The sequence below is a fragment of the Medicago sativa genome, chromosome 5 (genome assembly GCF_051527215.1).
Source record: "Medicago sativa cultivar Bolivia chromosome 5, Bolivia_mono, whole genome shotgun sequence".
Taxonomy (NCBI): Eukaryota; Viridiplantae; Streptophyta; class Magnoliopsida; order Fabales; family Fabaceae; genus Medicago; species Medicago sativa.
This window is the reverse complement of record NC_140753.1, coordinates 49370833-49394632: the sequence shown is the minus strand read 5'-3', so window position 1 is coordinate 49394632 and position 23800 is coordinate 49370833. Positions and strand designations below refer to the sequence as shown.

The window sequence follows — 23800 nt, the reverse complement described above, 5'->3', positions numbered from 1 at the left end:
TTCATTATCTTGATCATATCATGAGACGACATGATTTGAGCCTGCCTTCCATGTTAGATGTATAGGCAACAACTGGATACATGAGATTGTATTTTACCATTTCACGCCCACACATCATACCTCATTTGGAGAATGTTTCATATCCCGAGGTCACCTGAGAAGGAGGCCCTTAATGGGGTTGTTGTTAAGTAACATGGAGATCACCATTAGCTAGACTTAAGCAGACGATTAAGCGTGTGTTTGGTTATGCGGTGGTTATAATTGATTCTAGTTGAATTGATTTTGTAGAATTGATTTCACGTAAAAGCAAGTTCAGTGTAAATTGATTCATGTTTGGATACCTTTGTTACAAAAGTGATTTGTATGAAACATGTTGTTTGGATATTTTGTGTCAAAATTGATTCATGGTGGTTAAATGACTAAAATGGGTTTTAATATATGTGTCATTTTTTTTAAGGAGTATATGTGTCATATATAAATGGCAGAATGAAATGATATTATTGCATTTGATTAAAATACTTTTGGATTAAAACCCCACTTATTTTGTACAGAAAAAAACCCCACTTATTGAGTCAGATGCACTGTATCTCTCCCTCTTTCACCGTGTTTCGTTACTTATCCTGTTATCCATTTATTGACATGTTCATGCTCAACATGTTGCCAATCTACATCTAGCCACGACTACGGAGTATGTACAATTTCATTGCAAAACCCACAGTAAAAACAATAAAAAAGAATCACTGCAACTGCAAAGGAGAACCTCAAACCAAGGAATGGCCAATTTTTGAAACTCCTGTATCAAACCCTTTTCACTCGTATGTACAAGCGTAAAAGGGAAAATTGATTGATTCCATATGTCAGGTTGAGAGAATCGATTTCAAGAAGCTAGAGATTGGAGCTTCAACTAAAATTCATTCTGAAAAGTAAAACGTGCGATGACGGTAGAGAGATGGAAGACTGTAACACCCTCCTTTTTATTTAATTATTTTACTTAGTTTTAGAATATATTTATGTATTTATATGATTTATATGAGGGATATATGATTTATTGAGATTAGATGTCTTTTTATAATTTAGTTAATATATTTTGTTGAGTGATATTTTGTTATGTTATATGTTGGTATTTACTAGCATAATATATATGTTATTTGGTGTAGAAATATATTTGTTATTTTGTGTAGAAATATATATGTTATTTGGTGCAGAAATATATTTGTTATTTTATGTGGAAATATATTTGTTATTTGGTGTATTATTATATATTTAGTAGAGAAATATTATTTATTAGAATATGAGGATTATTAGTGTGAGTGGATTTGGGGGTTAGAATAGAAAGAAGAATAAGTTGTTTGACATAAATAGATTTGGGAAGAATATTTTAGTATTATAAATAGAGAAGCTTAGGTTAGAAAGAGTTTACCGGAAACCGCTTTTTGGAAAAGAGGAGAACAAGAAAGAAGAGAAGAGGAGAGAAAAGTCAAGAGAAGAGGAGAAGACCTTAGGAAAGAAGAACGCTGCCGCTGATTCAAGAATTAATCTAAGGTGAGGGTGAGACCATCTTGCATTAATATTAAGTTGTTAAATCATTAAATTTCATCTAACAAGTTGGGGAGAGTTTGTGAGAATTTGAGAATTAGGGTTTTGAGAGAGATTTGATGATTAGATGATGAAAACTTGTTGAATTGATGTAGAAATTGTGATAGGATGATTATTGGAAGTAGTTTTGAGGTTAGCACCATGAGATTAGGTGAAACTTGAAGAAAATCTGCATTTTGCCCGAATTTTGATATTAAAACTGGTATTGATCGGTGCGGAATTGGTCTTAGGTGTAAACACAAAAGTTGTAGGTATGGATGTTAGCTTTCTAATGCCATTAGTCTCACATCAAAACGATTTATAGAACTTGAGTTATTGTCAAATTACTGCACGTAGGTCACAGTGAATTTTTATGGACTTTCAGCACAACTTTTCCGAATTTAAAATGAAAACTGGTATTGATCGGTACAGAATTGGTCTTAGGCGTAAACATGAAAGTTTTAGATAATTTTGTTAGCTTTCTAGTGGCTTTGGTTTGACGTGAAAATGATGTTTGGTCTGTGAGTTATGATGAAAATACTACAGGGAGGTCTTAGCAAAATTGTACGGTGACAACATTCTCTGTTTCATGTTTTTGCGTTTTGTTCATATGTTTCTGTTTTGAATTGATCTTTGTTGTAAACATGAAAGTTGTTGATATTTGTGATATCTTTCCATTAGCTTTGGTTTGACATGAAGATATGTTGTGGATAATTTATTATGTTTTTACAAAGATACTTAGTGAATTATTGTCGATGTTTAAATACGATGTTATATGAAGTTGTTTATGATTGATGAATATGATGTTTTAAGATGTTGTTTATTATAATTTGATATTGTTATATTATGATATGACATGAATTATTTATGTGATCCATATGTTGTCAAGATGCTAAGATGTTAAGACGTTAAGATGATAAGAGTTGTTAAGTCGTCGAGTCGTTATGAAGTCATCAAGTTGTTAAGATGTTATGTTGTCAAGATGTCAAGATGTTAGGATGTCATAGATGTCATGATGTTGTTTAAGTTGTCAGGTTGTAGGAAGATTGAGTCCATTGCATACTCATTAAAGATGGGGGCTTGAGGCTTGACAGCTTAATGCTCAAACTACGTTGGGGGCTTGAGGCCCGGCAGCTTTATGCTCACTTGTTGAAGAGCCTATTTACGCTCATATATGTTGGGGGCTTGATGCCCTGAATGGTACCACATGCATTTGCATATCAAGAAGTTTACGATGAGTTAAGTTGTTAAGAGTTGCATCGTCAAGTTTGTTTTATCTTGGTTTTCGGGTGTCAAACATTGATTACGTTTGAACCTTTTTAACCTTTGATATCTCATTTTTTCTTGGGAAGGGACAAAATAAGAAAAACCCTTGAGAATCGAGGTCCGGGAGTTGTTTTCACTACGGGAAGGTGTTAGGCACCCATAACGACTATAGTATCCTATAGGAACCGTCTTTACTTTCTACGCGCGCGCTTTATTTTTAAACACTATTTGAAAAGTGATATTTACACCTAAGAGTTTTACTAAGTGAAGAATTGGAGGGAGAAGAAAATGTTTGAATTTTTATTTTATTTGAATTGAAGGAATTTTGATTCCTTACCTACGTACCCTTTTAAGGGATCAAATCCACCGTAGTTCTCTTCCAAAAATGTTTTTGTTTTTGTTGGTTGATTTTAAGTTTGAAAATTGGAATTTGAAGAATGAGAGAGAGAGGCCTCAAGGGCATAAGATTGTGAAATTGTGAAGTTGAATTAGTTATTTTGCAAAAGAAAGTCAAAGTATGATTAAAATTCATTAAAATTTTGTTTAAGAAAATAAAAGGAAAATCAATGGGATTTTGATCCCAAAGTTTATTTAGAAAATGATTTGAGTGATATTGTTCATATTTTTTGGAAAAAAGATTTTTGGCTAAGTGTAAATCCTAGGCATTCATCTAAACATTCAATCCTAAACATACATCTAAACATGCATATCCTAGCTATACATCAAGAAATATCTATATGATGTGTGTGCATGTGTCGGTGCTTGTGTCGGTGTACATCATTAGAGTCTATTGTCCTTTACATCATGCCCTAATTTACATTCTATGGTCTTGCAAGAATTTAAAAGCATAAGAAAAATATTACAAAATCCCTAAGTTTTAGATTCTAAGTACTAGTATGGGAATTAAAGTGCAAGAAATGAAACTAAAATGGAAGAATGAAGTATGCTTATGGAGTGTATGAGACATGAAACACAAGGAAATGGTTAGTGGCACATGGTAATATCAAGAGAAAATAAGCAAGAACAATGTTATAACAAAAGCATAGAAGACAACCCAAAATAAAGCCTAAATGAATGCAAAACATGACTAAAATTACTCATAAAATACAAGAACCATATGACCTATAATTCTTACATTCCAACACATTTTCCAAAGGTTTAGAATCAAGCTTTAGAATGTGAATTAAAGCAATATGATGAACTTGACATTTTTCAAAGTAAGCTTAGGCATATTTGCATTATTTATTCACAAACATAACTTGCAAACCAAGCAATTAAGCAAAATTCACACACATGCAGCAAAAGCACATACAAACAGTAGCTAAAACTTCACAAAATCATATGGTATAGGTCACAAACTTTTATCAAGAAATTGGAATTAGAATCAAGCAATTTTCACAAGCCTTTAATTCAAAACATCACAAAATAGCAAGAAAATCAACCCATTATTTTTTATCAAGTTTTAATATGCAAGAAAATCATCACAAAAATACCACAAAATTAACAAGAAATATACATGAAATTTTTAGTGATTTTAAAAGATTTTTAGACTCAAGAACATGCAACACTTTCACAAATTTAACACAAACACATCACATAAGCAAGAAAATATTACACACATTTTTATCAATTTTTATCATGCAAAACCATCACAAAAACATCACAAATACATCAAGAAATATCTAGGAATTTTTATGGAATTTTTGTAAGAGATTTTAGATTCACCAGAGGGGCAATTATCAAAAGTAATGCACAAAATAGCAAGAAACAAGCAAAAACGAAAAAAACTGCAAAGAAAAAAAAGTCCAGGCCCAAAGGGAGATGGATCCTGGATCATCCAAACGCATCAGGAGCATTGGATTGATCCAGGAAGCCAAAACCCTAGATCCAACGCCTCAGAACGCAGGGGAGCATGATATGACGATACACGCGCGCGCGTGGAATCAAGGACAGGTATATAAGGAAAACCTGAAGGGAAAAGCTCATAACACACAAGACTTCCTCTCTCTAAAATGAAAATGAAGAGAGAGAAGCTCTGATCTGCTTCTTCTTCTCCGATGTGACTGCAACTTCCGGCACGGCGGCCGGTCGGCTTCCGGCGACGGAGCCACCGGGCCGGAGCGTCAAACCGCCCCTTTTGAAAAACTAAATACAGATCTGAGCTTCTCTTTTCACGTTCGTTTCAAATACGACCTCAATTTTATGGAATCACGCACTCAACACCCTAGATCTAAAGTTTAACGTTCGACAAGGAAATCAAAGGTTCGAAAAGGAGGAGGTGGTTTCGAAACCTTACCTCTTGATTTGGTTTCGATCTGATGCTTCCTTCCTCTTCGAATTCGTTCTCGTTCCTCTTCGATTTACGTTGATTGATTCTTGTTGTTGTTCGATTCTCACGCCTTCTTTCTCACTTCCACTGGATTCGATTTTGATCTGTGTGATTTGGACTTTGTTCTTGTTCACGATCTGTTGTTGCTGAGGAACGATTGTGAATTTGTGATATGTATATAGCCTTGAATCGTAGGCTACGGTAGTGGTGTGGTGTTGATGATGACTGTTGCGTTTTTTGGAATTTATTGTTAATATAATCTTGTTGCAGGAATTGTGAATCTGGTTTTTGGAGGAAGCTAGGGTTCTGGAGATTTCGATTGAGGTTGAAGATGAAGATTCATCTTCATTCTTCAGTGTTCTTCAGATTTTCAGAGTATGTTACTGATTTTTCTGTTTTGATTTGTTTTGGGTGGAGAGAGAAAAAGAAAAAGTGTTGTGATGAGTTGTAAAAAAGTGAATGGATCTGTTGTGACTTGGCCTGTGACTGGGCTTTTATAGCTGACACATGTGATGTTCTGGACCAATAACAAGCTGCCACGTGGAATGGACTTGTAACAAACTTTTGGACTAATCTGCAAAATAATAAGAAACAAGGACCAAAATGCAAAATAATACAAAAGGACTAAAATGCAAAAATTAATAAAATTGAATTAAAAAATGTAATTTGAAATAAACGTAAAGTGAAACCAATAAAAAACACAAAATGGACTAAAACGAACCAACTACTTAAATGAGGTACTTTAAAGTAACCTCTCTCTGTCGAAATTTCGTGTGAAATGACCAAAATGCCCCTGGCGACTAAAACGACTCAAAATGACTCAGATGCAATTAAAAAAAGGTTTTTAACAAGGAATTTAAGCAAAAACTTATACAAGCACATTGAAAAGACCCAGAGACAATTTTTCAGAGATTAAACAGAGTTTTATCACATGAAAAGACTAAAATGCCCGTAGGGGCTAAACTGACTCAAAATGACTTCAAATGCAATTTTTGGAATGGATTTTGACATGGAATTGAAATAAAGACTTATTCAAACCATTGAAAAGACTCAAACAATTTTTAAGGACTAAAATGAGTTTGAATGCAGGAAATGACTAAAATACCCTTTTTCATGAATTTTGCAAATAACATTGAAATAAGATGCAGAGGAAGGTGCAATTGATCAGAGACAAATTCAAATGAATTGAAATGCAAGAAAAAGTTTTGGATGACTTGAAATGCAAGAAAACATGGACGAATACACAGTTGAAAAGATTTGTGAAACTAAGTTGAGAGATAAAACAGAGTGAAATGTCAGTGTAAACAATAGGAAATTGGCAAATGTTCAAGAATAATAGACATATATCAAAGATGAAAGAAAATTTTGAACAAGTATTTTTAGGTCCAAAATTAGGGTATAACAGCTGCCCCTATTTAAGTTTCTTTTTCCGGAGAGTCAAGCGACAAAGTCTTTGATTTGACGGGACGAAGATACTTAAATATTAACATTTGCACTGTTTTTGGACATAAAAATACGCCCTCAGATTTTCAAAATATGAATGTCATGCAACGTTTTGATTATGAATGCAAGACAAACGAACTGGAGTCTACAGAGCATGTCATATCACTAGGGATTTAGGTAGACATTGACAGGGTAGACAAACCAGGGGACAAAAGATAGGTACAAGCTGTTCTTTGGATCGAACTTGTCACTTGACCGGAAACATAGACATATAGAAAGATACAAGCTGTTCTTTGGATCGAACTTGTCGCTTGATTGAAGATACAAACAGATAGGCAGGTACAAACTGTTCTTGGGATCGAACTTGCTATTTGACCTGGAGGCATAGACAAAAGAATGATACAAGTTGTTCTTTGGATCGAACTTGCGACTTGATCAATATCATAACATGTAAGTTGGTGCAAACTGTTCTTTGGATCGAACTTGTCGTTTGACCGATAACGAAACATAAGCAGGGTACAAACTGTTCTTTGGATCGAACTTGCCGTTTGGCCAGAAGCATAGGCATATAAGCAGGTACAAGCCGTTCTTTTGGATCGAACTAGCCACTTGACCAATAACAAGATACAAATTGGAAGTTTGATTTGGAAAGATACCAATTGAGAGTAAGTTGATATTGACTCGACTTGAAAATAGCCATGACCATTTTTGTTGGCCCAAAAACAAATTGAGAGTGGATTAACATTGACAAAGACATTGAATTGAAAGTTTGAGATTGAAAGAGAGATTGAACTTTGAGATTAAATCAGAGACATAGACATAGACATTGAATTGGAGAGTTGAAATTGAGTTGAATTGGAGATTGAAATTGAGTGAAATTGACATTGAGATTGGATTGATAGTTGAGATTGAATTGAATTTGACAGTTGAAATTGAATTGAATTGAAATTTGAGATTGAATTGAAATTGGAGATTGAGTTGAATTTGAAAGTGGAGGTTGAACTGAATTGGAAGTGAAGATTGGAAATGCAACATGTATGTATGGTATAACAAGATTATTAAATGTATGAGCACATAAAATGCATGATTATGCATGTATGAGTGCTTGAAATGCATGATTGGTTTGTAATTTGACAGCGAAATTTCACAGAGACAAACAAAACATTGGAAGATTGGGCACGTAGTGGCTCGTGCTACAACATATTCACATGGAAATCCTCTTTGGAGAGACCGTCGTTGAAAGACGTATCACAACCATGGCTGAGGGCGATGAAACTTGTAGAGGAGGGACCCTTGGAAGATTCTTTGATACAGGTTGCCGTTGTTAGGCGTGTCAGTGCTGGGTAAACATTGGATGTTCGCATCTGTGGTCAATGCTTTTCATTCCTTCGTTCTTTTATTCTTTCATTTTTCAATCCCATTTTTGCCTGAACCGCCCTTTCGGTTTTTCGATTCACCGGGAATAAATTCTTGTCATTGCCCCATTTTTGCCTGAATTGCCTTCATAGGTTGTCAATCAGCGGGGTGCTCTTTTTTGCCTAAGCCGCCCTTTCGGGTTTTCGACTTAGCGAGCCTTCCATTTTGCATTTTTTCAATTTTCCATTCTGTTTTTTCATTCTTGCCATTGACCACAGATCATCCTGGGGAACAACCTGCCTGTAACGTGTATTAAAATAGACATTGACACTCATTTATTCATGCATGTTTCACTGAAATGTACCCTATTGCTCAGGTTTTCTTTCAAAAATAGACAGGGAAAGATTTTTCAATTTTCAAAAATGTTTGTTTCATACATTGACATTATCAAATAGAAAGAAGATATTTTGTATACAACATTGAAAGTAGAAAGAAAAATAGAGTTTCAAACAATAGCACAGGCTCAAATTGATGTAGAAGAGTGAGAGTCAGCGAAAGACATAACTCCACGGATTTACAAAGCTTGGAAAATGGTAATTTTATTGGTTGGTGGTACATTGAACACGATAACCGCTACATTTCATAGAAATTTTGAATTCATAAGTACAGAAGCTTCTGATGAAGACGATCATTGACAATTGCAGATGCCCCAAGGAGTGATGGTAGTTTGCCAGATATAGTTACTCGTCTTTTATTGTCAACCTCATTTTTGCATGAACCGCCCTTTCGGGTTTTCGGCTCATCGAGGCGCTCATTCTTGCCTGAGTTGCGTACAATCTCAGTGAGCTTTTTCATATTCATTTTTTGTCCCTAACTTTTGCCTGGATCGCCCTTTTGGGTTTTCGATCCACCGGGAAGCGCATTTTTGCCTAGGCCGCCCTTTCGGGTTTTCGACCTACCACGCTGTTCTTTTCTTTCTAGACAAAGTATTTCTTGACTATATCGGCATTAACAGGATTTGGGAGTTCAACACCATCCATGTGTGTAAGAATCAAAGCACCACCAGAGAAAGCCTTCTTGACAACATAAGGACCTTCATAGTTAGGTGTCCACTTGCCCCTTGGGTCGGGTTGCTGACTTATCCTTCTTTTCAATACAAGTTCGCCTTTCTCGAGGTTGGACTTTCTTGTCAAAAGCATTCTTCATCCGCACTTGATACAACTGTCCATGAGCCATAGCATCCATACGTTTCTCTTCAATCAAATTCAACTGATCATACCGACTTTGACACCATTCAGCCTCAGTTAGTTTTGCTTCCATGATCACTCGAAGAGATGGAATCTCCACTTCCAGAGGGAGAACTGCTTCCATACCATATACCAAAGAGAAAGGAGTTGCCCCAGTTGAACTGCGCACCGTAGTACGGTAACCATGCAAGGAAAACGGTAGCATCTCATGCCAGTCTTTGTAAGTAGTGACCATCTTCTGAACAATGTTCTTGATGTTCTTGTTAGCGACCTCAACTGCACCATTCATCTGAGGTCTATAAGGAGAAGAGTTGTGATGTTCGATTTTGAATTCTTCACATAAAGCTTGCATCATGCTATTGTTCAGATTGGAACCATTGTCAGTGATGATCTTGTTGGGAACACCATATCGACAGATGATGTTATTCTTGATAAACTTGACAACTACTTGCTTGGTTACATTGGCATAGGAAGCAGCTTCAACCCATTTGGTGAAGTAATCAATTGCCACTAGAATGAAACGATGTCCATTGGAAGCCTTTGGTTCAATTCTTCCGATCATATCAATGCCCCACATAGAGAAAGGCCATGGGGAAGAAATAACATTGAGAGCGTGTGGAGGCACATGGATCTTATCAGCATAAATTTGACATTTGTGGCATCTCTTGGCATGTCTGTAGCAATCACGCTCCATGGTTATCCAGTAATAGCCGGCTCTTAACAGCTTTCTTGACATAGTGTGACCTGTAGCATGGGTCCCAAAGGTACCATCATGTACATCATGCATCAATTTCTCAGCTTCTTGTTTATCAACACATCTCAACAAGACCATGTCATAGTTCCTCTTGTATAGGATTTCTCCGTCTAGAAGGAATTTACTAGCCCATCTTCTCAGGGTCTTTTTATCCCTATTGGAAGCACCAGGTGGATATTCACGATTCTGCAAGAATTGTTTGATGTTGTAATACCAAGGCCTTTTATCATTAACATCTTCATCAGCCTGATCCGGCGTATTTTCAATAGTAAACACATGAGCGGGTCTATCAAGACGCTGCACTTTGATCACTGGCACATCATTCCAGTGATTTACACGAAACATGGAAGACAAGGTAGCAAGAGCATCAACCATCTGGTTTTCATCCCGAGGGATGTGGTGCAGCTCAACCTTGGTAAAGTACGTCAACAGACGTCTTGCATAGTCACGGTAAGGGATCAGCTTCTCATGATGAGTCTCCCATTCACCCTTTATCTGATTAATAACAAGTGCAGAATCTCCATAGATGTCAAGGTGCTTAATTCTCATATCAATGGCTTCTTCAATGCCCAAGATGCATGCTTCATATTCAGCTATGTTGTTCGTGCATTCAAAGGTTATTCGAGCAGTGAAAGGAATGTGGTGCCCCTGCGGAGTTACAGTAATGGCCCCAATTCCTTTACCATAAGCATTAACGGCACCATCAAACACCAATCCCCATTTGCTATTAGGATCTGGCCCTTCACTGATCAGTGGCTCTTCACAGTCTTTTGCTTTCAGATACATAATCTCTTCATCAGGGAAATCAAACTTGATCGGCTGGTAATCATCAAGAGGTTGATAAGCAAGATGCTCAACAAGGATGCTTCCTTTGATTGCTTTCTGAGCTTTGTACACAATATCATATTCAGACAACAACATTTGCCAACGTGCAATTTTTCCAGTGACAGCAGGTTTCTCAAAGATGTACTTGATTGGATCCATTCGGGATATCAACCAAGTTGTATGATTCACCATATAATGACGCAGGCGTTTGGCAGCCCAGGCTAAAGCACATCAAGTCTTTTCAAGCATTGTATACCGAGTCTCACAGTCGGTGAATTTCTTGCTCAGATAGTAGATAGCATGTTCTTTCTTTCCAGTCTCGTCTTGTTGACCGAGAACACAACCCACTGAATCATCTAACACCGACATATACATAATCAAAGGCCTTGCTTCCACTGGCGGGACAAGGATAGGTGGTTCCAACAAGTATTCTTTAATGCTATCAAAAGCTTCCTGGCATTCATCATTCCATACAACAGGCTGATTCTTTCTGAGCAATTTGAAAATTGGTCCACAGGTAGTAGTCATGTGAGATATGAATCTTGAAATATAATTCAAACGTCCGAGGAAACCTCTGACCTGCTTTTCAGTTTGAGGGGCCGGCATCTCTCTGATGGCTCGGACTTTGTCAGGATCAACTTCAATGACTCTTTGACTGACAATGAAGCCTAGCAACTTTCCAGATCTTACACCAAACGTGCACTTGTTAGGATTCAACCGCAGCTTGTACTTTCTTAATCTTTCAAACATCTTTTTCAAATACACAACATGCTGCTCTTCGTCACTCGACTTCACAATCATATCATCAACATATACTTTAATCTCTTTGTGAATCATATCATGAAACAGAGTTGTCATACCCCTTTGATAGGTAGCACCAGCATTTATCAAGCCAAACGACATCACTTTATAACAGAATGTTCCCCATGGAGTAATGAAGGACGTCTTTTCTCTATCTTCAGGTGACATTCGTATCTGGTTATAGCCAGAGAAACCATCCATAAAGGAGAACACTTTGGATTGAGCAGTACTGTCAACAAGCACATCAATATGAGGCAGTGGGAAGTTATCTTTTGGACTGGCTTTATTCAAATCTCTGTAATCAACACACATTCGAACTTTCCCATCTTTCTTCGGTACTGGTACAACGTTGGCAATCCACTCAGGATATTCAGCTGTCATGAGGAAACCCGCATCAATTTGTTTCTGCACCTCAGCCTTGATCTTAAGAGCCATGTCTGGACGAGACCTTCTCAATTTCTGTTTGACAGGAGGACATTCAGGTCTTGTCGGTATCCGGTGTTCCACAATCTTGGGATCTAAACCCGGCATATCTTCATAGGACCATGCAAAGACATCTGGATAATCATGGAGAAGCTGAGTGATCTTCTTTTTCACTCCTGGCTCGAGTGCAACACCAATCTTGATTTCTCGCTTGTTCTCTTCAGTACCCAGGTTGATAGGCTCAATCTCTTCCTGGTGAGGCTGAATGGCTCTCCTTTCTTGCTCAAGCAGTCGAGTGATCTCATACGGTATCTCTTCATCCTCCTCCTCATCTTCAGCTTCATATACAGGGAATTCAAAATTTGGAGGAACCATAGGGTCACTGTGTTCAACGGGTTTATTATGGTTCAATCTGCATAATATGATTGGGATGATTTTAGAAAAATGTTTTTTCATGCAGATCTTTGAAATTAATAAGAAAATACAAATGTTTTGGTTTTTTCTGGCATTACCATTATTTCCAAGAAAAAGGCACTAAAAAGTAAAAAACAAAGAGTCGCGGAAAAGGCGACAACTTTTATTGATAACGGCAATGCCGAAACAAACATGCCCTTACAAAGACATCACTTTCGCCTTGGGCAGAGCGAAAGGATTGTTATTTTGAAAACAAAGAAAACATGAGCAACAAGACATATTACATAGAAGCATGCATGACTAAAGGAACATCAATGGCCTCCCAATTTCTCACAGTGCCTCTTGGTACAACAAATGTAGGCACATAACTACTTTCAGCAGCATCTTCAGCAATACCATTGATAAACCCAGCACTGTAGAAAGTTCCAGTTGAAATGCCTGAGGTCGGGGAGAATCCAAGGCCCTCTTTACACTTGTTTTCCAAAATCTGTATCACTTTGCCCCAGCCAGCAGCTTGCCCTTCTTGAACAGCTTTCTGGGCGTCTTTCAATGAAGCCATGCTAGCACTAGCTCTCCGGGGTTCTGCACCTTCAACAGTCAAGCCTTGAAATGACGTCCCTTCAGCGGACCCTGCTTCAACACAAGAGAAAGATGACACATGGCTAACCAGATATGCTTCTTCACCATGTACAGTGACAAGCTTACCATTCCTCACAAACTTGAGTTTCTGATGCAGAGTAGAAGTTACTGCCCCAGCGTCATGAATCCATGGTCTTCTGAGGAGACAACTGTAAGAGGCATTGATGTCCATGACCTGGAAAGTAATCTGAAATGTCTCGGGACCAATGGTAATTGGCAAGTCTACTTCCCCAAGAACATCCTTGCGAGATCCGTCGAAAGCCTTAACCAGATAGCTACTTCCCCTCAGAGAAATTCCATGATGACTCAACTGTCTTAGTCTAGACTCAGGCATTACATTTAAAGATGATCCAGTGTCCACCAGTACATTGGATATCATGTCAGACTTACAGTGCACTGAGATATGCAGAGCCAAGTTGTGGTGTTTTCCTGCTTCGGGGAGCTCATCGTCACCAAACCCCAAGTTATTGCAGGCAGTAATATTACCCACTATTCCATCGAACTGATCCACGAAGACTTCATGGTCAACATAGGCCTATTCCAACACTTTCATTAATACTTTCTTGTGAGCTTCTGAGCTCAAGAGCAGAGACAATATGCATATTTTTGACGGAGTTTGCAGCAGTTGGTCCACAATCTTATAATCGCTCTTTTTGATGAGCCTCAGAATTTCGTCCAGGTTAGACTCTTCAATGGACTGGCCTGATGGGCCGGTGTTCTTGTCAACAGGAGGAGCAACTGGTGGAGTTATCGTAGCAACAGGTGTAACCACCTTCTTTTGGAACAAGGGTGGACGAACTTTTCCGCTTCTCAGAGCTGTAATTTCTCCGGCAACATTATCAACCGTAGCTGGGGATACCAGAGGCACTTCCACTCCATTCTCAATCATAGTTGCATCATACTTGTAAGGGATTGCTTTTGTAGAGGAATAAGATACCGGACCAGGTAACCTGATCACCAAAGGTTCAACATTCCTGGTCTGAGATGCACTTCCAGCGGGAGAATCATGAAACACTGGCACAATCACACAAACATCACTGGCAATCAAGTGCTTGCTATCCATTAGGCTCTGTATATCATCTTGCACCACACAACAACCCATAGGATTTTGAAGACATTCTGAACAAGAAGCATGATCGTGATTGAACAAAGGAGCCTGACAAAGTTTGACATGTAATGGCACCAAGGGAGTAACAACATTATGGACATCTAAAATGGGATCCTTTTGAGGAACATGTACTCCTTCGAAAGCTTCAATCATGTTAACAGCAGCATGGTTCGGAAGTGGATTGTCAAGAACATGAGGAACACTATTTTCAAAAGTCAACCATCCTCTGTCCATCAGGTCCTTTACAATATACTTCAGAGCATAGCAACCCTCAACATCGTGGCCTTGAGCGCCCTGATGGAATTCACATGTGAGATCCTGTCGGAACCTGGGAGGCAATGGTGTAGGCGGAGGCTTGCCTGGTCTGGTGACACAGTGGCCCTTAGCAAGTAGAGTTGGGAGCAGATCAACATACCGAATTGGTATTGGTGGAAAATAAGTCTTGGGCCGAGGACCCTGTTGCTGCTGCTGCTGTTGAGCAGGAGGCTGCTGTTGTACTTGCTGAGCAATGGCATTAACAGGCACTGATGGTTGTCCCGGTGGCAGAGGATATTGCTGGTAGAACGACGGGAAGAAAGGATGTTGAGAGTACTGCATATATTGGTAGGGCGGGGGTAACTGAGCAGCAACTGTAGACGGGTTACCAGATACCATCCCTACTTCAGAATCTTTCTTCTTATGGTGGCCATTACCATACTTCTTAGGTGCACTAGCTGAAGACTCACCCTTTTCAAGAACAATGATACCCTCTCTGACAGCCTCCTCTAGATGAGTTCCCATAGTAACCATATCGGAGAAATTATTCGAAGCAGAGACTATCATTCTATCAACATATTCCTTCTTTAAAGTTTTCAGGAACGTCTGTGTTAGTTCTTCCTCATCAAGCCGAGGAGAAACACGGGCAGCTGCCCCTCTCCATCTCTGAGCATATTCACGGAAGGTTTCATCTGACTTCTGGGACAAGGACTTAAGAGAATCCCTATTCGGCTTCAAGCGAGTGTTAAACTCATAGTGATTTTCAAAAGCAGCAGCGAGCTCCTCAAAAGTATGGATATTGTCTTTGCTCAAACCAGTATACCAGTCTGCCGCATCTTCCATCAAGCTATCCTGGAAGCAGTGGATCATCAACGCATCATTATCTGCGTAGTTGGCCATCTTTCGAACGTACCGGATGACATGGCTATGTGGACAAGAAGTTCCATTGTATTTGTCAAAATCTGGCACCTTGAACTTCTTAGGAACCTCAAATCGGGACACCAGACATAGATCACGAGCCTTAGCAGAAACACCGTTCCCACGGCTAGCTTTGACCTCACGGAGTTCTCCAGCTAACTCCCTTAATTGTTTTCTCATAGCTTCCATTATAGGGTCTTGTCCATGCGGAGTATCAACATCAATCACCTGTTGCACAGTGTGTACAACAGGGTCGGTAACAACAGTAGTCACTTGAGGCATAGAAGTAGGTGTAGTAGCAAAAGTTGTCACGGGAATCTGCCCTTGATTGCCAATACCAGAAATATCGGCCGCAGTATTAGGGGCATAGAAAGATGGGAGTCCATAAGGGTGTCCATTGGGCATAACAACCCGAGCATCAGACATCACAGTAGACAGTGGGATAGATGGAATCACTTCAGTAGAAACTGGAGCAGATGTGGCTGGTTGTTCTTGTGCAGCCATCATAGTAGACATAGCGTCATGAGCCTTAGCCAAGTCTTCTTTCATAGCAGCCAATTCGGCACGGAGCTGAGCATTTTCTTCTTCAAAGTTAGCCATGTTTCTTCTCCTGTAAAATCTTGTTTGATGAACTCTGTCTGGTTGGTAAACTTTGCGAGCACGAGCCACTTTTCAGACTGCGACAGAAGAACCAGGAGGCAATGAGCACGAGAGAAGTCTTTTGTAACCAATGAATGCATATGATGCATGAAATGTGCAAATGCATATGCAAAAAGACTCTTTTTGTGTTATCGAAGGGTTTTAGACGAATTAGAAATTTGTAAACATTACTAAACAATTGGAACATTAAAACCAGACAAAACAATCAAACATCACAGAGTCTTACAAGATGATTCCCTTTGAAATACTAAGCCAAGGGATAGACTTTGAAAGGTAAAACAACATAAACAACTGGAAATAACAACGGGAAACGGAAATCCTTAAGCATAGGAAGTGGAAGTATCATCCTCAGACTCGGACCCAGACTCATAACTGTAGTATCGAGCATAGAAGTTACGGGCACCCCTATCCCTCTTGGAGTCCCTCATAAGCATCCTATCCTTTTCTTCAATTTCTTTCCTAGCTTTAGCCAACTCTTTCTTCAGTGTCAACACTTCATGAGTCTTCTGTTCATCTTTTCCATCCAAAGTCATAATCAAGTTCTCAGCCTCATAGTATCTAGTCCTCCACTGATGCTACTCTCGACTCTCCATAGCTAGGTGCTCCTGATACTTCTCCTGAGTAGGTGGTAATAGAGGTAAAGGCATGGTAGGAATAGATGCAGACACATATCTCATAGCAGGGTAAGGCATACCAATCTTCTCAGCTTGGTTTATCACCCACTGCGTATAGGCCTCATGAGCAATACCGGACCTTACACCCATATGCTTCACCTCTTTCTTCCGAAGTTTAGACCAAGCCTCTATGAAATCTTCTCTTATTCCTGTGGGTGTATTGGAGTAGTGAAAAAAGTAAGGAGATGTAGCAAGATTGATGGGCTTTTCTTTCATCGGGAAACCAAATTGTCGCAAGGCGAGCTCCGGGTTATAGTTGATTCCACCCCGGGTACCAAGAAGAGGTACATTAAGAAACTTCCCACCACCGAAGATGATTTCCTTGACTCTAGAAGCTGGAGTGAGCCAAACCACTTCATTAGGGGTGAGAGCCATGATCCTCTGTGAAATAGACCAATTCTCCTGATTATCATGGAAAGACTTCGGAAGGTCCGAAAAAAACCACCTATAGAGAAGAGGCACACAGCAAAGAATGTATCTGCGACCCTTGCCGGATCGATCGTGAATAGCATGGTATGTGTCAGCTAGCAAAGTAGGAACCGGATTCTTGGAGTGGAAGATCATAATAGCATTCATGTCCACGAAGTCATCAAGATTTGGAAAGAGAATAAGCCCATAGATGAGAAGTGCAAGAATAGCTTCAAGAGTGTCCTGACAAGTGGTCTTGAGGTTGGCTTTCTCAAGTAGATACTTCGAAGTGAACCCTCGGATGTGAGCCTTAGTGACAAGATTCTTGGAGACATCGGTGGTCTTGAGATAGAGATCTTTAGCAATAACCAATGGAGTAGGAGGATTCTCAAGTCCCGCGAAGGGTACCCCTTAGCAATAGATAGACCCATCAAGCAAGAATAAGCCTCTAAAGTGGGCACCAACTGAAAGTCGGGAAAAGTAAAGCACCGATACTCCTGATCATAGAATTGCACTAGAGTGTGCACAAGCTTCTCATCCACATTAGTATGGAGAAGAGTAAGTAAAGCCCCGTAACAGTGTCAGAAACCAGTCGGATCCTCGATCTTGAGTGCCAAATCTCTCAAACTAGCCAAATCCACTTCCTTGAACTTGTAGGACTTAGTCTTCCCCATTCCTACAATGTTTACAAATTCAACTTGTCTAAGCCCTTCGATAAAATGCATGGAAAAAAGTTTATGCATGTATGCATGTATGCAAGATTATGTTCAAGTTCGGAGAAAACATGGTGGGTTGAAGTTTAAAGTCAAGGAGTCATGGGTGGACACGGTGTCCGGTGAAACTAGGGCTTTAGAAAATAGTAACCGGGTTCTAAAAAGGTTCCCAAGTTGCAACCTCTCCGACGTATATCACGGTGTCACGAGACAACACTCGCTCCATGATTATCTGTAAGAAGGTCTAACTTAAGTGTAGTATCGCGTGACGACTAAAACTCGAGACAACACTCGGTTTAGCCTCCGCACTACATCCTAGAAAATGGTCATGGATGGGTTCGGTTATCTACGGTTCATAGCGTCATAGAACAATTGGGAGTAAAGTGCCTAAACGCGACAACACGCGCCGACAACATCACCCCCAAAATGCCTCAACTATGTGGGATTGATCGCATAATCCAAAACACGAGGCAACCCCTGGAATGAATTGTCGATTATATCCCTCCTAAATCCTAAGTTCACTCAGCCCGGGTGTAGGACTTTTGATGTTCTCACCCCACACGTTTGCAAGAATTTAAACATTTATTCACATAGGAAAGCAAGTAAAAGAAGCAAGTAAAAAAGAAGCGCAAGCGTGGAAATAAAGACTAGGCGTAACTCTCGAATCTTCCCCAGTGCAGTCGCCAGCTGTTTTATCTTGGTTTTCGGGTGTCAAACATTGATTACGTTTGAACCTTTTTAACCTTTGATATCTCTTTTTTTCTTGGGAAGGGAAAAAATAAGCAAAACCCTTTAGAATCGAGGTCCGGGAGTTGTTTTCGCTACGGGAAGGTGTTAGGCACCCATAACGACTATAGTATCCTATAGGAACCGTCTTTACTTTCTACGCGCGCACTTTATTTTTAAACACTATTTGAAAAGTGATATTTACACCTAAGAGTTTTACTAAGTGAAGAATTGGAGGGAGAAGAAAATGTTTGAATTTTTATTTTATTTGAATTGAAGGAATTTTGATTCCTTGCCTACGTACCCTTTTAAGGGATCAAATCCACCGTAGTTCTCTTCCAAAAATGTTTTTGTTTTTGTTGGTTGATTTTAAGTTTGAAAATTGGAATTTGAAGAATGAGAGAGAGAGGCCTCAATGGCATAAGATTGTGAAATTGTGAAGTTGAATTAGTTATTTTGCAAAAGAAAGTCAAAGTATGATTAAAATTCATTAAAATTTTGTTTAAGAAAATAAAAGGAAAATCAATGGGATTTTGATCCCAAAGTTTATTTAGAAAATGATTTGAGTGATATTGTTCATATTTTTTGGAAAAAAGATTTTTGGCTAAGTGTACATCCTAGGCATTCATCTAAACATTCAATCCTAAACATACATCTAAACATGCATATCCTAGCTATACATCTAGAAATATCTATATGATGTGTGTGCATGTGTCGGTGCTTGCGTCGGTGTACATCATTAGAGTCCATTGTCCTTTACATCATGCCCTAATTTACATTCTATGGTCTTGCAAGAATTTAAAAGCATAAGAAAAATATTACAAAATCCCTAAGTTTTACATTCTAAGTACTAGTATGGGAATTAAAGTGCAAGAAATGAAACTAAAATGGAAGAATGAAGTATGCTTATGGAGTGTATGAGACATGAAACACAAGGAAATGGTTAGTGGCACATGGTAATATCAAGAGAAAATAAGCAAGAACAATGTTATAACAAAAGCATAGAAGACAACCCAAAATAAAGCCTAAATGAATGCAAAACATGACTAAAATTACTCATAAAATACAAGAACCATATGACCTATAATTCTTACATTCCAATATGACCTATAATTCTTACATTCCAACACATTTTCCAAAGGTTTAGAATCAAGCTTTAGAATGTGAATTAAAGCAATATGATGAACTTGACATTTTTCAAAGTAAGCTTAGGCATATTTGCATTATTTATTCACAAACATAACTTGCAAACCAAGAAATTAAGCAAAATTCACACACATGCAGCAAAAGCACATACAAACAGTAGCTAAAACTTCACAAAATCATATGGTATAGGTCACAAACTTTTATCAAGAAATTGGAATTAGAATCAAGCTATTTTCACAAGCCTTTAATTCAAAACATCACAAAATAGCAAGAAAATCAACCCATTATTTTTTATCAAGTTTTAATATGCAAGAAAATCATCACAAAAATACCACAAAATTAACAAGAAATATACATGAAATTTTTAGAGATTTTAAAAGATTTTTAGACTCAAGAACATGCAACACTTTCACAAATTTAACACAAACACATCACATAAGCAAGAAAATATTACACACATTTTTATCAATTTTTATCATGCAAAACCATCACAAAACCATCACAAATACATCAAGAAATATCTAGGAATTTTTATGGAATTTTTGTAAGAGATTTTAGATTCACCAGAGGGGCAATTATCAAAAGTAATGCACAAAATAGCAAGAAACAAGCAAAAACGAAAAAAACTGCAAAGAAAAAAAGTCCAGGCCCAAAGGGAGATGGATCCTGGATCATCCAAACGCATCAGGAGCGTTGGATTGATCCAGGAAGCCAAAACCCTAGATCCAACGCCTCAGAACGCAGGGGAGCATGATATGACGATACACGCGCGCGCGTGGAATCAAGGACAGGTATATAAGGAAAACCTGAAGGGAAAAGCTCATAACACACAAGACTTCCTCTCTCTAAAACGAAAATGAAGAGAGAGAAGCTCTGATCTGCTTCTTCTTCTCCGACGTGACTGCAACTTCCGGCACGGCGGCCGGCTTCCGGCGACGGAGCCACCGTGCCGGAGCGTCAAACCGCCCCTTTTCAAAAACTAAATACAGATCTGAGCTTCTCTTTTCACGTTCCTTTCAAATACGACCTCAATTTTATGGAATCACGCACTCAACACCCTAGATCTAAAGTTTAACGTTCGACAAGGAAATCAAAGGTTCGAAAAGGAGGAGGTGGTTTCGAAACCTTACCTCTTGATTCGGTTCCGATCTGATGCTTCCTTCCTCTTCGAATTCGTTCTCGTTCCTCTTCGATTTACGTTGATTGATTCTTGTTGTTGTTCGATTCTCACGCCTTCTTTCTCACTTCCACTGGATTCGATTTTGATCTGTGTGATTTGGACTTTGTTTTTGTTCACGATCTGTTGTTGCTGAGGAACGATTGTGAATTTGTGATATGTATATAGCCTTGAATCGTAGGCTACGGTAGTGGTGTGGTGTTGATGATGACTGTTGCGTTTTTTGGAATTTATTGTTAATATAATCTTGTTGCAGGAATTGTGAATCTGGTTTTTGGAGGAAGCTAGGGTTCTGGAGATTTCGATTGAGGTTGAAGATGAAGATTCATCTTCATTCTTCAGTGTTCTTCAGATTTTCAGAGTTTGTTACTGATTTTTCGGTTTTGATTTGTTTTGGGTGGAGAGAGAAAAAGAAAAAGTGTTGTGATGAGTTGTAAAAAAGTGAATGGATCTGTTGTGACTTGGCCTGTGACTGGGCTTTTATAGCTGACACATGTGATGTTCTGGACCAATAACAAGCTGCCACGTGGACTGGACTTGTAACAAACTTTTGGACTAATCTGCAAAATAATAAGAAACAAGGACCAAAATGCAAAATAATACAAAAGGACTAAAATGCAAAAATTAATAAAAATTGAATTAAAAAATGTAATTTGAAATAAACGTAAAGTGAAACCAATAAAAAACACAAAATGGACTAAAACGAACCAACTACTTAAATGAGGTACTTTAAAGTAACCTCTCTCTGTCGAAATTTCGTGTGAAATGACCAAAATGCCCCTGGGGACTAAAACGACTCAAAATGACTCAGATGCAATTAAAAAAAGGTTTTTAACAAGGAATTTAAGCAAAAACTTATACAAGCACATTGAAAAGACCCAGAGACAATTTTTCAGAGATTAAACAGAGTTTTATCACATGAAAAGACTAAAATGCCCCTAGGGGCTAAACTGACTCAAAATGACTTCAAATGCAATTTTTGGAATGGATTTTGACATGGAATTGAAATAAAGACTTATTCAAACCATTGAAAAGACTCAAACAATTTTTAAGGACTAAAATGAGTTTGAATGCAGGAAATGACTAAAATACCATTTTTCATGAATTTTGCAAATAACATTGAAATAAGATGCAGAGGAAGGTGCAATTGATCAGAGACAAATTCAAATGACTTGAAATGCAAGAAAAAGTTTTGGATGACTTGAAATGCAAGAAAACATGGACGAATACACAGTTGAAAAGATTTGTGAAACTAAGTTGAGAGATAAAACAGAGTGAAATGTCAGTGTAAACAATAGCAAATTGGCAAATGTTCAAGAATAATAGACATATATCAAAGATGAAAGAAAATTTTGAACAAGTATTTTTAGGTCCAAAATTAGGGTATAACAAAGTTGAGTCGCATTGTCAAGTCAAGTGTCGAGTCGACTATGAAGTTGTTTAAGATTGAATATGAAGTGAATGATGAGTTTGATTAAGAATGTTGTTTATGTTTGATGATGATGTTTGATTATGATGATGATGTTGTTCATGTTTGATGATGATGTTTGATTTTGATGATGATGTTTGACGATGATGTTGTTCATGTTTGACGATGATGTTGTTTAGGATTGATGATGATGTTGATTATGATTTGTTTATGATGGTTGAATATGAAGTTGTTATGATAAGATGCTATGTGATTTATGATATGCTGATATGTGAATATGATAAGATGTTATACGGTTACTAATGATGATGTATGATGATTCCTCGTGATTATATTTAAGATGGATTGTTTGTGATTATGTTTATGGTTGATATATAATGTTATGAGATGGTTATGATTAGTACTTGATGTTATATGATGTTGTTTATGTCTATGATTAAGATGCTATGATTAAAAGGATATATGATAATGCTTATGACTAATATTTGTAGATATGTGATGATATTTATATGATGATATAATATGAAGTATATGACTAATGTAGGAAGAATAATGATACTAGTTAAGGAAGTTTAAGTTGCTAGATATGATTAATGAATTATAGGATGTTTAAGTTGTTGAATGTACTTTACATGATTTATATGCTTTATATTATTGTTTGAGAAATTTCACCCCTCTGCTTGGAAATGTTGCTCTTCGTATGGGTAACTTGCAGGTAATCAAGATTAGAGGCGTCGTGAGTGGACTCCTCACATGTGTGTCTAGGTGCTCTGATACGTAACGGGATGAGACTTGACTTTACTTCTATTCCTTACGTATTGTTTATGAACTTTTATGAATAAATATTGAACTAAGACTTATGAGATTTTCTGATGAGGCCTGCGTGGCAAAGACTTTTTATGTTGAATGAACTAAATCCACTGCAAAGTTTTGAATTACTTATGTTAAATGATTTTGAAGAATAAATTGTTATTTATTCAGTTTATGAATTTTTAAGAAGTGTAGCATTCCGTTTAAAGTTGAATTACTCTGATTTTTAATTATGAAATTTTTACGTTGAAAAAACGGGGTGTTACAAAGACAACCAAACACATGAAAATCACTTCTGAATGGATAAACGCGCGTTTAAAAGACCATGTTATAACTATCATTGCCAGTGGCCAAGTGGAGTAGGGGGTGGGGCTTGGAATAGTTTGGATTGCCATTACGCAAGTGACCCCGGGAGGAAATTTGGATAATTTCAGTTTTTTCTGTATGTTTGAATTTATTGATGTAATATTTGGATAAGTTTAGTTTTTAATTTATGTTTAATTTGCATTGTTTCATTTGTTTCCATTAACATTTTTTTATATAATTTCTTTTGATGCATGTTCTGGACAATCCTGGTGCCTAAACTTACAAAAAAAAAAGGTGTTCATTTTAACACCACTGGTTTTGTTTATTAATGGTTCGGAAAATATAATCTAAAATGTGCCAATATATACCCTACAATTCGCCTCTAAATATGGGGTTTG

At 37.9% G+C, this 23800-nt stretch overlaps 1 protein-coding gene across 1 annotated transcript in view; it reads left to right on the top strand.

The window, feature by feature from the left end:
* The window catches only part of LOC146922666 (uncharacterized), a 29903-nt gene that overhangs the window by 1070 nt on the left and 5033 nt on the right, over positions 1-23800 (top strand). The gene's annotated exons all lie outside the window — the stretch shown is intronic.